Source organism: Eurosta solidaginis, chromosome 3, assembly GCF_040869045.1.
Source record: "Eurosta solidaginis isolate ZX-2024a chromosome 3, ASM4086904v1, whole genome shotgun sequence".
Taxonomy (NCBI): domain Eukaryota; kingdom Metazoa; phylum Arthropoda; class Insecta; order Diptera; family Tephritidae; genus Eurosta; species Eurosta solidaginis.
The window spans coordinates 143221964-143240280 of NC_090321.1; the positions used below are offsets into that span (position 1 = coordinate 143221964).

The window sequence follows — 18317 nt, forward strand, 5'->3', positions numbered from 1 at the left end:
ATGTTACATGCGCGAACTTCGGTGGAAAGCAGCGGAGCTTCACAAAATTCTAGTAGGCCACTTCCACCACACCAAAAACTTAAACACAATTTTTAACATAATTTAAGCACACAAAATACACCGATTGCAGTTTTGGAGTGTAAAAATGTGAATTCTGAACACATTAGCTGAATAAAAAGTGTACAAATAATTGTTAAATAATAAATACAGAGAGTGGTAGTTTAACAAATTCTGCTGTGGTAAGTGGTGAATGTGACTTACTAGAGGTTTTGTGAAGCTTGCTTCACACTATTTTTCTATGTTAATATTGTCTTTGGTTTTTAATTATTGTGTTTTGCTTTGACGTTGGCGTTAGTTTGCTTATGGATTGAAGCAATTAAAGCGCGTGTGTTCAAAGTCAGATGTAGACGCAACTGAAGTGCCAAAACGATAAAAAATTCACCTTAAGCTTAGTTGTTTCTCGTGTTATTTATCATCATTAATTAAAAATGTTGGATCTCGTAATTCTTAGGAGTTTTTTCATTTGTTAAATTAAAGGGAATGCATCAAAATAGTTAAAGGAAATTTGTTCTTTTAAGAAAGAACACTTATTTGTACAAATTTGTGCAAAAATATGTACATTCTAGCCTAATATTCTTTATTTTACGTCGAGAAGTATATCATAAGCACCAGAATAGCTGTTGGTATATTTTATGCAGCCATCCAGAAATTGCGCAAGGATATTTTAAGGCTTAAATTGATTTTGGTATATGACGAATTCAACTCGACTTGGCCGCTAGAAAATTTCTTTGCTAAATGGAAGCAGGCAACTCCCGCGGATTTGTGTTATCCCGCCGTCTTCCTCTTATTAGGGTCCTCTGCTGATTTTGCTGTGGCAGCAATTCATTACTAATTTCAGTGAATACCACATGGAATGCAATACTGTGCAGTGTTTATATTATATTTCTTAATTTCAAACAAATTCGCAACAATAAGCAAACTCGAATTTTTTAACTAACCAGTGTACGTGCGCTGTTTGTAATTGAGACTCATGAAAACTTATGGAAACATATGTATGTAACGTACTCCGTATATATATAACCTGAATTTTTTAAATTAAAGGGTTATAATATTAATGTTAGTCCACCGGATTTAGATTCCTGGGATCAAAATGTCTTTCGATACAGCTCTTAACATGTTGAGCGTGTTTTAGCAGTCAAGTGCTAAAGCAAAGAATCAAAAAAGTTTTAATTGATTACATTTTTATTTCTATAATTGGCCACTCAGAACATTTCGCCCAGTATTTTTTTTATTGATTGAAATAACTGCGCGTAATTTGAGAATCGTCAGTGGCAAGGCGAATCTTTACCAGGTGGTGGCAAAGCGAATTCGACCAATTCGCCGTACAGAAGAATGTCAAGTCAAAAGAAAATGTTCATTGATTTCCATTAACTGACATTTTATTGTACAAGGCTTTGTATGGAAAATTATCAAGAAGAAGCGATCAGCTGTTGGGATAACACCACCTAGTACTGAATTCGCCTTGCGCCGTCGGCCATCGCGGCGGAGATCGTCGTCACTCGGGATTGTGTTTACAGCTTTACGAAATGCAGTCGCATTTGCCAATACTCGCCCTCATTCATTGTTACTATATAGTTGGCAGCTTAAATTGAGGTTATGTTGCGAATAGAGTGGAAGGCACTCGAATTCAGTGAAAGAAGTCACTCGAATTGAACGGAATTAAGCAGAGTTGCATTGGATTAATATACCTTCAATCATTGTATCAATGTTAAAGATAAATTTAGGAAAAAATATTAAATACTTGAGTATAAGCAAACATTTTCTTTCAAGTACTGCAATTAAGGTGTCCTAGATGCTTTATATTCCAAAATTATAACATTTTATGTCTGTTTAAAAATTTAGCTTGAATTTCCCTAAAGATTTCCGTAATATGGCCATTAGTAATGTTTGTGTGTGTGTGCAAATTTTGAGCGATGAGCTGTTAGTTGCGCTATTTGGGAAAGTTTACAATGGAAAGAAGGCAGTCGAATGAAGTATAATGAAGGAATGTAGTGGTGGGTAATGACACTATTTTTTGAGTGTTAACACAGTAGCACTGGCACACTTTGCACTGTTAACACATTGTGTTGACACAATTGTGTTATAACTGATTATCGAAAGTCGATATGAATGTTTGCACAATATCAGGGCACAGTGCTGTATTACTTACCTCTAACGCAAGGTTTGGCGCTGTCATTCTACAAACAGAGCGAAAAAGGCAAGCATTCGGCATGTTTTCCAACTCTAATTATTATTTCGGTTAAATTTTTTGGTTATTGAAACTGCTTATTGAGAATTAAAACAAAATACTCATAAAAATGAATGAAGTCAATAAACTGGAAGGAGAAACAAAGGAACCACATTCGGAAGAAACACAAATTTCGCTTTTGCAATGATATTTTTGATGAATTAAATTTCGGCTCCGACGATGAAGATCACATGAAAACTTCGGCAGTTGAAAGTTATAATTACTTGCAATATTTCTAACATTTTTTTAAATAAAATTTTTCTCAAATCTAGAAAAAAAAACGCTGCCATCAGATGCGCTGGCGTCCACTTTTGAACCTTTCGAAATCCAACACATTTTAAATATACCACCAGTACCTTTATAAGCACCAACCCGATTGTGTACTCCAAATATGTGCACAGTTACCGAAACTGCCCGAAGCCAAATATTTCCCATTCGCACTAACTGAATATACTGGTCCTGTATTTTACGTTAAGGTATGTATATGTAGTGGCTTTGATCTTGGCGAAAATAAAAACCGTAAAACCATCTACTTAATATTTAACTTTATTGAGTATTAAAATATCACATACAAAATAATTAATTTACTTTAAGTTATATATTGACAAAATTGCGTGTGGTCGCGACGAGCTGCTGATACGAAAGAGGTAGAACCTCAGAAAATGAAAAATGACCTAACGGGCTACTAGCGGTCGTCTCGACATACTCATAGTTGCCATATTGGCAAGTAGTTAGAAAATATTGAAAGAATAGTAGGGCGGTAGTCACTACACTACTCCCCTTCTTAGAAAAAGGAAAAATATTATGATTTCATTACAGTTTACAACAAAAAATTTTTTTTTTTTTTTTACAAATGAGAAAATTTATAGCTTTGTGAATTTAACTGCAGCGGCTTGATGTGGTGGTATTGAATTTTCGGCTTGCTGTCCCAGCTCGCTTGTAAACTCGTTAGCAGTATAGACAGGTTTTAATCTGTCTATGGAGATAGCGGTGTGATTGCGTTTGTAGTCGACGATGAAATACTTTTCGTGACGTGTAATTACCTTGTATGGACCCTCGTAAGGTGATGAAAATGATATTTCGATGTGATCATTACGTACGAATACGTGTGAGCAAGTATCTAGATCTTTAAAATAGAAAATAGATTTCTTACCGTGCCGTGACATTTCAGTTGGTGCTAAATTTTTGAAGTGGTTCTTCAAAGCTGCCAACACATCTGTGGCTGTTACATGTTTGTTCGAGGGAGATAAGAATTCGCCGGGTAAACGTATCTGTTCTCCATACACTAGCTCGGCTGGGGTGGCCCCAATGTCCTCCTTCCAAGCTGCTCGTAGACCAAGTAGTACGACTGGTAAAGCTTCTGTCCACGTCTCACGATGGCATAGCAAGGCAGATTTTAATTGGCGATGGAGACGTTCGACCAACCCGTTTGACTGGGGATGGTATGGCGACGTTCGCAGATGCTTAATACCAAGGATTTGTGACAGCATGTTAAAAAGTCGCGATTCAAACTGCCGGCCTTGGTCAGACGTGATACGTTTGGGTACCCCATACCTTGATATCCAATTTGCAATCAGTGCTCGCGCAACAGTTTCCGCCGTGCCATTTTCCAACGGTATTGCCTCAGGAAATCGAGTAAAACGATCGATGATTGTAAAACATTGATTGTAGCCTCTGGATGAAGGCAGAGAAACCAAATCAATGTGTATGTGTTCGAATCGTTGAGACGGGAGTTGAAAATTTGCTGGATGCGTTGATACATGGCGCTGAATTTTGTTGCGCTGGCACTCCAAACATGATTTTGCCCATTCTCTGCAGTCTTTGTTGACCGATGGCCAGACATAACGTTGATTCACTAGCTTTTGCGATGCTTTCATTCCGGGATGGTCAAGTGAATTGAGGGACTCGAAGACTCGTTTGCGTAGAGATGCGGAGACATACGGTCGTATTGCCCCTGTTGCAATATCGCAATATACTGCTGGTTGGCCGACTTCGATCTGTATTCTCCGAAGTTTCAGGGACGACGTGTTGTGATGACTCAGTAGTTGTTTCAGCTCTGCGTCATTTTCTTGTGCCGTCGCTAATTCTTGAACTTTTATGGTTGCAGAAATGGTTTCTACTCGTGACAATGTGTCGGCGACAATACTAAGGTGGCCAGAAACGTGTCGTATGTCGGAACTAAATTGCCCAATAAAATCTAACCGACGGAACTGCCAAGGTGAGGCTCGCTCGGTGCGTTGCTGGAAAGCATGTTGTAGAGGCTTATGATCCGTATATATCACCACATGACGACCTTCAAATATATGGCGAAAATGCTTCACTGCCTCGTAGATAGCATGCAACTCCCGATCGTACGTCGATAATTTCTGTATGGCAGGTGATAGTTTTTTGCTAAAAAATGCCAAAGGCTGCCATCTGCTTTCCACCCGTTGCTGAAAAACTGCTCCGATGCCGTAATCCGATGCGTCCGTTAAAATTGCCCATTGTGCTTTTGTGTCTGGATGAACCCGAAGGGTGCTCCGTGCTAGGGCGTCCTTCGCGTTGCTAAATGCGGTTTCAAGTTCTTTAGTCCAATTGACTTTTTGGGAGTTCTTAATATTTGGACCTTCTAGCAGTGCATTAAGAGGTGCAAGAATCTCAGCAGCGTTCTTGATGAATTTTCTGTAGAAATTAATAGTGCCAAGAAATCTTCGCAAACTTTTAATGGTGGTGGGGAAGTTAATCTCAAGTATAGATTTAACTTTGTCAGTCAATGGGGTGATACCCTCCTTATTTATAGTGTGGCCCAAAAATGTGACTTCTGCTTGGCCCAGATTCGATTTGGCGGGATTTATTACTATACCATACTTCTGTAGTCGTTGGAATAGTAGCTCAAGGTGTTGCAAATGTTCACTCTCGTTGGCAGAGGCAACTAATATGTCGTCGACATATACAAACAAAAACGGCAGGTCACGTGTCACCTCATCTATAAATCGCTGAAACGTCTGGGCGGCATTTCGTAAGCCGAATGTCATGTAGGGAAACTCAAAAAGTCCAAAGGGCGTTATTATGGCTGTTTTGCATATATCTTCTGCGGCTACAGGGATCTGATGAAACGCACGGACAAGATCTATGGTTGAAAAAACTTGTTTTCCATGAAGTGTTGCGTTGAAATCTTCCAGATAACGGACGGGGTATTTGTCGGGTATCGTGCGTGCGTTCAGGCCTCTGTAGTCCCCACAAGGTCGCCAACCCCCAGAGCTCTTCTGAGTTAGGTGAAGGGGCGATGACCAGGGGCTGTTCGACGGTCGGGCAATACCAAGTTTTATCATCATCTCAAATTCGCCACGTGCCGCTTTGAGCTTATCCGGTGGCAATCGCCGAGCTTTATTTGTCACAGGCGGTCCATCCGTAGTACGGACGTGGTGAAGCGTTGCATGTCTCTTCGGTTTTGAGACGCCTTCTGGGTTTGAGATATCGGGATACTTACGTAGTAGGTTGTGGTATACAGTGTCACCTTGAATAGCTTTTATTGATACCATGTCAGCCGAATGAGCTAAAAATCCCGATGACGTCAATCCAGTTTGACCATCTCGCAGACATCTTAGTTTTAGGTCGACTAACAAATCAAAATGACTTAAAAAGTCGGCCCGATGATTGGTTTGGTGACGTCAGCGATGATGAATTTCCAAAGGAACTCACGACGAAGACCCAGATTTAGTGATAACAAAGTCGTTCCGTATGTTTGGATAATAGAACCGTTTGCAGCTTGAAGCTGGTAACTAACTTCAATGGGTTTGCTTCTCAACCGCGTGCATGGGAAAACTGAGAGATCCGAACCAGTGTCCACGATGAATCGTGCACCAGAGGATCGGTCTTTAATGTACAGGCGGTGGGAATTAGATATGGGATCACTGTCCGCCATTAGTGACTCCCATCGGCGTTTCCCGAGTATTTGCAGCCACTCTTACAACGTTTGGCATTTTTGCCGAACTTGGCATGATAATAACAAAAACCCTCTGACTTCACTCCATTTGTTTTATGTTGACTACGGGACCTGGACCTGGAGTGCTGACGTGTTTTGTGTCTAGATTCACGCTTGTTAATAATGGAAGTCAATGCAGCTACTTGTTTGGTTAGGTCTGAAATTTGTTGTGTTAAATCTGAACCCACAGCATTTGCCGTTACAGATGACACCTGTCTCTTTTGCAGAATTTCGTGTAGCTTGTCTGCGCTAACGCCTAAATTTTCTACCGAGGTATTTGTTTGCAGTGCTAGCATAGCCCGAGTATCTTGGGGTAAAGCCGACAACCATTTTGCCTTAAGTACGTCCTCGTCGACGCCCGGCACCAACGATTTTAGGTGACGCAGAAACTGAGAAGGAGTGCGGTCGCCAATTTCCTCGCCGTCAAGAAGCTGTTGAAGTTTGGCTTCCTTTGACTTTGAGAAACGTGCTATTAGTTGAGTTTTTAGCGTTAAAAAGGGTGTCGTTGCGGGCGGATCGACGATAATGTCTTCAACTTCGGCAGCGTAACGCGCTTCGAGAACAGAAATCGCATGGTAAAATTTATCGAAATCACTCACCACTTTTAAAACTCTGAATTGTGCTTCAATTTGGGCTATCCATAGTGATGGCTTATCCGGATTAAATGGTATAGGCCGGATAACGCTGGATGTGGTTTGAAAAGGCTTAACATCGGCCATGTTTTCTTCCGCATTTTTCACGTGGGTCATTTTGGAAAAATGTAAGATTATTGAGTGCACGATGAAATTATTTAATTGACGCGAATAATTTGCACTATAAGTTTTCCCAACCTCGAAGTATTTTTGATGTAGAGTCTTCCGTGTTGCGTGTCGCGTTTAAAATTGAGATATAAAATCCAAATTTATCTGTGCAATCGGGGTCACCAATGTAGTGGCTTTGATCTTGGCGAAAATAAAAACCGTAAAACCATCTACTTAATATTTAACTTTATTGAGTATTAAAATATCGCATACAAAATTATTAATTTACTTTAAGTTATATATTGACAAAATTGCGTGTGGTCGCGACGAGCTGCTGATACGAAAGAGGTAGAACCTCAGAAAATGAAAAATGACCTAACGGGCTACTAGCGGTCGTCTCGACATACTCATAGTTGCCATATTGGCAAGTAGTTAGAAAATATTGAAAGAATAGTAGGGCGGTAGTCACTACATATACAAGTGCCACGATCCATATCCCATAAACTTACAGTCGAATCGAAGGACGCAGTTGCTAGTATTCGATTTAAATTTGGATTTTGTGTACTGGGTGCAGTAGGAGACCATTTAATGGTATGTAGCACTTATGAATGGGCTTGTAAATCAACGTTTATCTTGTTTCATACTATCAGAGGTATAGAGGACTTACGTGCACAGTATTACCGATGTAATAAGACAAAAACGACACGACTTACAACTTAAGTCCACGAGAGTATATTTGACAAGGACAAAAAGGAAAAAGTTACATATATGATTATTTGCATAGCATAAAAGCTTTATCAATAAGAATGACATTACAAAAGAAAATTAACAGTAGCGGTGAATATATCATGTTGCCTAACAATTCTTATTACCAACACTCCTCTTCAACATGTACATATTATAAGTATATATTGTCTATCTGACTAATACAAACCCATTTCGGTTCTAAATTTACAATGCTTTACCTTTTGAAGGTTTTTGGTTGAAATGTCAGATACCATATCTTCAGTACAAATGTAATTTAGACTTATCTCACCTGACTTATACAAATCCCTAACATGATGAAACTTTAAATCTATATGCTTACTTCTAGAATGATAAACCGGATTTTTAACTAGATGTAAAGCACTTTGATTATCGCTATTAATTAAGGTTGGGCTATTAATAGGAAAACCCATTTCAGCAAGGAGCATTCTTAAATATACTGCCTCCTTTGCAGCTGTAGAAAGCGCCACATATTCAGCTTCAGTGCTACTTAAGGCAACGATGTTTTGTTTTTTCGATTCCCACGAGAATACTGCACCGGCAGCATAAAATGCACTGCCTGTATAAGACTTCCTGTCGCCAACATCAGCGTCCCAATCAGCGTCGACGTAGCATTCAATGGGCTGACCTGATTTTCGGTAATGTAGTTTAAAATCGCTCGTACCTTGCAAGTAGCGTAACACATTTTTAGCCCCTGCTTCGTTCTCAGAATGTGGATCGGTATTCTTTTGCGACAGTTTACAGACCGAGTGCAGAATATCCGGTCGGGTTGATATTGCCAAGTACATCAACGCACCGATAAGCGATTGGTATTCCCTTTTATCAACGCGTCTACATTTTGCATCATCACAGCTGACTTGGAACCCAGCATTTAACGGTGTCACTACAGCCTTACATTCGGACATACCATACCGGTTTAATAGATCCGTTATATATTTTTTATGACTAAGAGTAATTGCGCCTGTTTTACCTTCGCGCTGGATCTCCAACCCCAGAAAATACCGCAGTTGCCCACTGTCAACCAGATCAAACTCGTTCGCAATTTTTGCTTTGATCGCAACTACGTCTTCTAACCGGGTGCCACCTACAATTAAATCATCAACATACACAGCTATAATGTTATAATTACCATTTTCGTGTTTCGTATACACGCAAGGCTCGCTGACGCACGGCGAATACCCAAACGATCTTAGAACTGTGTCCAACTTAGAGTTCCATTCACGCCCACTTTGCTTTAATCCATATAGTGCCTTATTGAGCTTCAGCACTCGGTGTGGAAACTCATCGCATACGAACCCCTCCGGCTGTTTCATATAAACTATCTCTTGTAAATTGCTGTTTAAGTATGCTGAAGATACGTCCATTTGATGCAAATGCAGTTCATGCTCACACGCCAACGCCAACAGTAAACGAACTGTCGCATACCTCAACACCGGTGAAAACGTTTCGGTGAAGTTCACTCCAAACTGTTGACTACACCCCTTTGCCACCAAACGGCTCTTAAAACGTTTAATACTACCGTCAGGGTTTCTTTTAATGCTGTATACCCATTTGCTGCTGATTGCCTTTTCGCCTGTAGGAAGATCCACTAATGACCAAGTTTGATTTTTTACCAGGGCGTCGTACTCCTCTTTCATAGAGGCCCTCCACTCCGCCGAATCGGCACTACCCAACGCCTCCCTTACCGAATTGGGTACAGGTATTTCGTTGGTATCTATCATATTCAATATATGACGTTCTTTACGTGGACGCAGATCATACCGCACCTCATTTGTACATTTATTATCTTCCATACCTTCGTCGCTTGCTTCAGCTGGGCATTCTTCGCTCAAATCATTTGCTGGCTCACTCTTAGTGTTGTTCTCACTCTAATCTTCATTAAAGGCTCCATTAGCAAAAGACGTGATGTTGACGTGCTCGTTTTCATTACCAAAGTGCGTATTTTCCATAAAAATTACATCTCTGCTTGTGATCACCTTACGCGTGTTTGGATCCATCAATCGATAAGCCTTGGAGGTGACTGAATACCCAACCATAATGTATTCCTTCCCTTTGGGTTGAAATTTCTTTGAGTGCGTTTTGTCTAGAGCAATCGCTAAAGAGCCGAATACTTTAAGGTGTGTTACTGTAGGCTTTTTACCTGTATACACCTCGAACGGTGTTTGTTAACCAGCGACTTTGTTGCGGCTCTATTTCGAAGGTAAACTGCCGTGGACACCGCCTCTGCCCAAAAATTTTCACCCAACTTACTATGCACTAACATACTGCGTGCCATTTCAACTAAGGTTCGATTGCGTTGTATACCATTTTGAATCAAAAACGTTTCAAATTCATTATTAAGATATTCGCGGCCGTTGTCGCTTCTCAAGCAATTAATCTTTTTATCAGTTTGCTTTTCTACCATTTGCTTGAATTTTTTAAAAACAGCAAACACCTCACTTTTCGCTTTCAAAAAATACACAAATATATACCGCGATTTATCATCGATGAAGGTGAGGAAGTATTTGGAGCCACCAATCGAATCCGTGTTCATGGGGCCACATAAATCGGAGTGTACCACTTCTAGTAAGCTTTCGGCACGACTTTTCGATGCTTTAGCAAAAGGTTTAACACAAATCTTGCTTTTGGCACAAGTGACGCAATCACTTTTAACTGAAATATCTTTCAACTTGAGGCCACACACTAACTCTTTATTTGCCATTTCATATAAAAAAAAAAAATAAATGTAAGGCGCTATAACCTCCGAAGAGATCTAAGGCCGAGCTTCTCTTCCAATTTGCGTCGTGCTCCTCTTGATTTTCCCTACAAATTGGGCGGACGGGACCTACATGTTTTATGCCGACTCCGGAACGGCATCTGCAAGGCAGATGAGTTTTCACTGAGAGCTTTTCATGGCAGAAATACACTCGGAGCGCTTGCCAGTCACTGCCGAGGGGCGACCCCGCTTAGAAAAAATTTCTTCTAATTGAAAAACCTTATTTCTAAAATTTTGATGTTGCTTTGCCCGGGAGTTGAACCCAGGGCGTACGGTGTGATAGGCGGAGCACGCTACCATCACACCACGGTGGCCGCCAATTCATATAAGCTCTCAAAATTTAGATGGCCAAAGCGGTTGTGCCAAATGGTTATTTCGTTGTCTTGCTTAACACCAAAACACTTGTTTGTGATACTTTTAAAAACATACAAACCGCCAACTAACTGCGCTTTTATCAATACGGAATTTTTCTCTTTGATTACAGCTCCATTATTTTCAAAGGTCACAACTAATCCGTGTTCACATGCCTTATTTACTGATACGAAATTGCATTTTAAGTCTGGCACGTACAAAACCTTCTTCAATTTAATTCGATAGCTATCAGTGTGTATACATACTTCGCCAATTCCGTTTGCTTCTATATACTTGTTTCCCGCTAATTCTATTCTCTCGTTTCGTTTTCTAAAAGTGACATATAATGAGCGGTCGCAGCATAGGTGTGAAGTTGCTCCGCTATCAATACACCACTCATCGCTCTTTAACTCATGAGGGGAAATAGAAGCAAGAATAGCGAACGATTTATCACCCCGAACCGTATGACGATGCTCTTTACATTTCGCGGCAAAGTGTCCAAATTTCCCGCAATTAAAGCATTTACCTCGACTTCTGCCATTGTTGTTGCCTTTTTTCTTTTCTCCCACACCATGACTGTGGTTATTGCTAGCAATATTCTTGGCATTAGGAACTTTCTGAATATTTGCCTGCGCCACCAGCGCGTGTTGCGAATGAACTTCGCCGCTTTTATCTTCTTCTCGCCTCGCCCCCTCTTCAAGCAACTTGACTTTTAGTGTAGCTAATGTAGGCAAGGAATCTCGAGACTCGATCGCCACAACGAAGTTCTCATACGATTTGGGCAAACTTGCTAATAATACTATCACAGACATTTCGTCTGCTAAAGTTACCGATATTTCAGCCAACCTTTCATGTATATCGCAAAACTCATTTAAATGGTCTTGAATTTTATCACCTTCGCTCAACCTAAGTGATAACAATTGGCGAAACAATGCAACTTTTCGCGCCGGACCGGTGGGTTGATGTATTTGCTGAAGTTTACTCCAAGCCATTGCCGCTGTATTGCAATGCTTCACATGATTTACCTGTGACGGCTTTATGCATAACATAATGCTAGCTAATGCTTTTTCATCCTTGGTGTCAAACGCTGCTGCTTCTTCGGCTGTGGCCTCTTCACTTTTCACGATTTTTCCACTGGCGATTGCCCATAATTCAGTGTGGACTAAAACGCTCCTCATCTGCACCGCCCACGATACGTAATTGCTGTCGTCCAGCTTTTCAATCGAATATAATCCAGGTGTACTCATTTTTTTTTTTTAATTTTACTTGATTAATTTTAAACCCTATTACGACCTGGGCCCATAACCTATCAGAGGTATAGAGGACTTACGTGCACAGTATTACCGATGTAATAAGACAAAAACGACACCACTTACAACTTAAGTCCACGAGAGTATATTTGACAATGACAAAAAGGAAAAAGTTACATATATGATTATTTGCATAGCATAAAAGCTTTATCAATAAGAATGACATTGCAAAAGAAAATTAACAGTAGCGGTGAATATATCATGTTGCCAAACAATTCTTATTACCAACACATACACCAAGTTTTGAAAGTCATATCATCTGATAAAGAGGATAGAAAATGCCCCTGGGACACCATTTAATGGCGTTAAACTCATTGGTATGTCCCAAACGGCATACGTGTATACGTTGATCTGCACCGCATGAAGCAAATGATATATTTGTTTGCCAATCAACGTCGAGTACAGGCTCATTATGAAATGAAAATTGTTGAGTACATTGTCCAGTCGATGCATTCCAAATAATGATGGTTTTATCGACACCAGCTGAGTGTATGAAATTGCCACGCTTAATCCATTTAAATGCAAATATTGGTGCTCTATGTTTACCCAATGTAGATGCCAAACGCCAGTCGGTTTCCCGATGCGGGCATAACCATCATAACTGCCAGTAGCTAATAATGTGGCGTCACACCATAAACAAAAGAGATAGGATGCGTATAAAACTGCAAATTTAAATTAACACACATTAAAACTTACAATCTAATGATGTTACATTCTTGTTGCTCGAAACTTCGGCGCCACCTTTTTGTATGCAATGACGTAGCACCAATTGATTAGGACTGCTTGTTGCATCAGACATATACCATATGCATGCGGTCACCAGAGCCACTTACAAACAAATCACGACTTCGATTCCAATATCCCACTTTTATTGTACCCTCACTCCCATTAGATGCGGTTGCCCACATCCTGCAGTGGTGTTGGATGATTCAACTGTTGCTGCACTTGTGGTAGCGCTTGAACTATTTGGATTTGCGTTACCCTCGGTTTCATTAGATTCTGAAGATGTAGCACTTTCAGTAGTTTGTTTGTTGTTGACCCACTAGAGTTAATCTCCGCTTTCATTTCTTTCATAAATACACCGCCTGTTCCAGTGGCCGAAGGGCTTGCTCCACTACTAATGCCAGCAGCCACTTTACCTGCTTCTAATTTTGTAGCTGGTGGCTTGGGTGACTTTGACTTCGGGCATAACTGCATAAATTAAATTGAATCCCTCCACGGGACGTCCAACTTCACCATCTTCTCCACCGCTCCATTCAATCTCTGTATACATTTGCAATATAGTAAGATGAGCAGCGGGTGACGAAGTTGGCAGGTCGATGTACTGAAATGAGTATGTGCAGGTGGTCAGATGCTAAAGCAAGCATCGGCTGCCATTCAACGCAGTTTATAAGCCCTGCGCTGACGATTGAGATGTCAAGTAAGCTGTGACTGTGAATGCCGGAGGTCGTGGTGAGCGTTAAGATCGCACTGTTTTCGAGAAAGCCGGACCTAAATTTTTTAAAGTGATTTTCGAAAGTGGACAACTTTTATGACTTGTCGAAAAAGTAGTTTGCAATGAAAATTTGATTAAACAATGAAATCAGTTACGAATGTCTTGATCTTATCGTTATATATAATCTTCCTCAACATTAAATAATATTTTAAGAGCGGTTTTCTCGAAAACATCTGTAAGTGCCATTTCCAGTTATGCTGGAGAGTTACAGAACATTATATAAAATTGCTTTCTGAAGATTGTAGCACAGACTTAATATTTTAATTTTTCTATAAAGTGGTTAAAACCCAACAAATGTACAAAGTTATATACTTAAAAACAAGAAGAATTTGACGGGGCGCTTCCAAAGGCCGTCGGTTCTATGTACCGGCGCGACTCGGGATTTTTCCCGACCAGGGACTGCCATTTCAGTGTAACCCCATTTAATTTGTTGCGTCCCTCCCACAAATTGTCATCCTCCCAGCAGCTCCATGCAGCGGGACTGCTCCATATTCTCTTGCTCTGGGAAGATATCGAACCCAATCCGGGTCCGCCACCTGACCCCGGTCCTGAGAAATGTTTTTGCTGCATCTGCCGGAAAAGAATCTTCTTAGGACAGTCATACTCTTGTCAGTGTGTCTCATGTAAGGGGTGGTTGCATCGGACAGGTTGTTCTGGGCTAGACCTCAAAACCATATGTCCACGTAACTTTATAAATATTTTGTGGCTCCTTGCTGTTCACGCCCTAGGACGTCCCGTAGTCTGCGCCTTAGCCCCGCTGTTAAGCAAGCCACAACAAGTACCCACTCTTGCTCGCGTCCCATGGCGCCAACAACTCACACGGCTGCTCCCACTCATACCTACAATCTCCGTAGTAGAGTCGGGAGCAATGCCGAGCATCAGCCCCTGCCCCAGTCTTCTTCCCCCTCTTTCCCGGCAGCAATTGTGTAGGTCAGGGAAACACACTCTTAGTCCCTACCTCCCTTTGCACCCTTTGCCAGCACAGAATATAAACGTTTGCGACATCCGTCCAATGCAGCTCCTGCCATGGACGGTGCCACTTTCCTAGACGTTCTGGTTTCCCCGACGGCAACTATCCGACGGGTTTCATAGCGCCATGTTGCCAGGCCGCATACCCAAATACACCGGGTACCCCAATGCTTACCCAAAGACGTCTAGTCCCAGGGCCACAACAGCAGTCGCGTCCTGGCCTTCCACAACCCAGGCGGAGTCCCCCGTCACTTACTCCCAGAGTGACGACGTCTCCCCCTATGGACTTCAGAATTCTGCAGTTAAACTGTGATGGATTAACTGGGAAGATCACGGAGATAGTCGACTTCATGAAGCGGCACAACATCCGCATTGCTGCGATTCAAGAGACTAAACGCACAGCAAGATCTGCATTGCAGACCTGTTCTGGGTTTAATGTCCACAGAAAAGATCGCGAGAGCGGAAATGGAGGCGGCCTCGCGTTTATCATACACCACTGTTCCATGCCACCATTTGCCCCAGTGGATACCACCGTTATATCAGCGCCGTACTCACTGGAAACAATCGCATTATCTTAGGCGATTTCAATGCACATCACGATCTATGGCATTCAAAGTTGCGGGTGGACAGTAGGGGTGAGAAGTTGGTGGATCAAATAGATGAAAAGACATTCTGCACAATAGACGGAGAGTCCCCCACACGTATGGTAGGAGTCTGTCACAGTTCGCCGGATATTTCAATCGTGAGCGCAGAACTCGTAAACTGCGTCAACTGGCAGCCGATGGTAACATTGGCATCCCACCACCTGCCTATAGTTATTTCGCTCGAGCGTTCCGCCGACTTCATTTTCGCAGAAAAACGCACTTGCGTTAACTTTAAAAAAGGAAAGTGGGACGAATACAAATCCTTTACAGACAACCGCTTTGCTGCTCTCCCTATCCCAACAGATGCCCGCCAAGGGGAGCGTGCTTTCGGCAAAGTTATTGAATCCGCCTCGGCTCGTTTCATTCGCGCCGGTAGAATTCCCGAAATTCGGCCCCACATCCCGGCAGAGGCCACAAGTTTAGCGAGAGAACGTGACCTTATAAGACAGCTCGATCCCGGCGACTCACAAATAAGGGATATAAACCAACGCATCAGGTTGCTTGTGGATGAACACAAGCAGGCGAAATGGGAGGAGCACCTAAGAGGTTGTAACCTCTCTGCCGGTGTAGGTAAACTTTGGTCCAAGAAAATGAGATCCTAAATGTTCTTAATTATACCATCTAAATTTAAGACGTTTTTTATTAGAACAATTAGGACTGTGATATAAACTGTAAGATTTAATAATTTAGGTGTAAAGTTTTAATGTTAAAAATATATAATTATGTACAATATAGAATTTTTTTGTCGCAGACGAAAAAGCCTAATTATCGTGTAAGCTTACAATGAACTGATAAAGTGTTATATTTCTTTAGAGTCAATTTATTGTTTACTTTTTAGTTAATTTTATTAACCAAAATAATAAAAGCTTATTTTTAAAAAAGTTTTTTTTCTTTAATTTTATTTTTTACTTTTTAGTTCGTTTTATTAACAAGTAATAGAAGCTTGTTCTTAGAAAAGCTTTAAATATAAGTAAAGGAGGTGAAACAAAAACACATATTTCAGTTACATATGCGTATAATCAGAAACGAGACATTGCATAGACGAAAAATCGTGTGAGGCAAGTTTCACAAAATTCTAGTAGGTCACATTCACCACTTACCACAGCAGAATTTGTTAAACTACCACTGTCTGTATTTGTTATTTAATAATTATTTGTACACTTTTTATTCAGCTAATGTGTTCAGAATTTTAACTTTTACTCACTAAAACTCCAATCAGTGTATTTCTGTGTTTAAGTTATGTTAAAAATTGTGTTAAAGTTTTTGGTGTGGTGAAAGTGACCTACTAGAATTTTGTTACGCTCCGCTGCTTTCCACCGAAGTTCGCGCATGCAATATCTTTATATTCAAAAATTTTTGGTATAATGCGGATTGGAATTTATTAGTACACATTTTATGCGCAGCAACTTCAGCGGTGTATTCAAAGTTTAAAGCATAGTAAATATAAGTATTGAAGTCATGAGCCTGGGCATTCGCGCAATTTTAGTGATGTAAATTGCATGGCGCCAGCGCCAATGCGGTGCCAGCGCAATGGTAGCTCATTGACGAAATGACTCCAAGCGAATTTTTGACGCTACTTAGTAGTGAGTGCGTAGTACATTTTACTTGCGCTATTGAGTGAAACGACTTTTGTGTGTCAGGCACGAGTTTGGTGTTATTGGCGCTACTGGCAATGATGACACTGAGCTGTTGACGGTAGCGCTGGTAGTTCAGATTTTGAATCAGAGAAAGAATTGATGACCCGTGTAAATTATTATGGCTTTGGCCGTGTAAATTATTATGGTGTATTTGTATATTTTAGATTTAATGCACAATTAATATATGTGTGTTTGAGCGGCCAAATAATAAGAGTAGTATTGCTAAAGTGCTGCTTAGTTGATGGAATGTCGCTAATTTCCTAGCGATGATCAGCAGATTGTCAATATTTCGTTCAACGGACGCGCGAAATTGCCACATCTGCTCAAATTTTCCAAGATTTTCCATTCTTGATTTAACTTAAGCTGTTATGCCAATATTTTTCAGCCCACTTTTTTCAAATAGGTAATTTTTCCAAAAGCAAAATAAATTACAGAAAAGATTACAGAGTTAAACAGCCTTAAAAATTCAGCTATGTTGATTATACACAGAAATACAACAGAGGGTTGTGTCTCCGCTTTTTGCAAGCGTTGAGATTCACCACGCGTGACACGCGTGATTCACCACGTCCAAATATCACAATCCACGGATAGGTACCGGCGTGTTTGTATGGGACTTAGGCTGTTATGCCAAAGTAAATACAAATCTTTACCGATAACTGTGTTATCGATTAATTTATCGAATTCTAACAAAGTAATATTGCATTGTCATCGGAGTTATACATGTGTGCAAAATTTCAGCTCAATCGGACACCGGGAAGTGTATCAAATTTAACTTGCAAGATTCCATTACAGACAACAAAAGTGAAACTAAATAACAGCTTATAAAAATGATGGATCTCGTAGTTTTTTCATTGTTAAATTAAATGGTATGCATCAAAATAGTTAATGGAAATTATTTTAAGAAAGAACACTTATTTGTACAAATTTGTGCAAAAATATGTACATTCTAGCCCAATATTCTTTATTTTAAGTCGAAAAGTATATCATAAGCACCAGAATAGCTGTTGGTATATTTGATGCAGCCATCCAGAAATTGCGTAAGGATATTTTAAGACTTAAACAGATTTTGGTATATGACGCATTCAACTCGATTTGGCCGCCAGAAAATTCCTTCGCTTAATGGAAGCAGGCAACTCCGGCGGATTTGTGTTATCCGCCGTCTTCTTCTTATTATGGTCCTCTGCTGATTTTGCTGTGGCAACAATTCATTACTCATTTCAGTGAATACCACCTGGAATGCAATACCTTGAATTGTTTATATGATTTAATAATTTGGGAAAAATTTAAACAACGTGACATCAGGAAGGACAAGGCGACAGCTGTTTCGATTATACCTTGTAAATCTCTTCAAAGCCTTTTCTCCCAGGAGTGGGAGTCGAACTCGCACTCCTACGATAGTT

At 40.6% G+C, this 18317-nt stretch overlaps 1 pseudogene; it reads right to left on the bottom strand.

Moving 5' to 3' along the window:
* Positions 1-13445, bottom strand: part of LOC137246017 (F-box-like/WD repeat-containing protein TBL1XR1) — a 50146-nt pseudogene extending 36701 nt beyond the window's left edge.
* Between the last annotated feature and the right edge of the window lie 4872 nt (positions 13446-18317).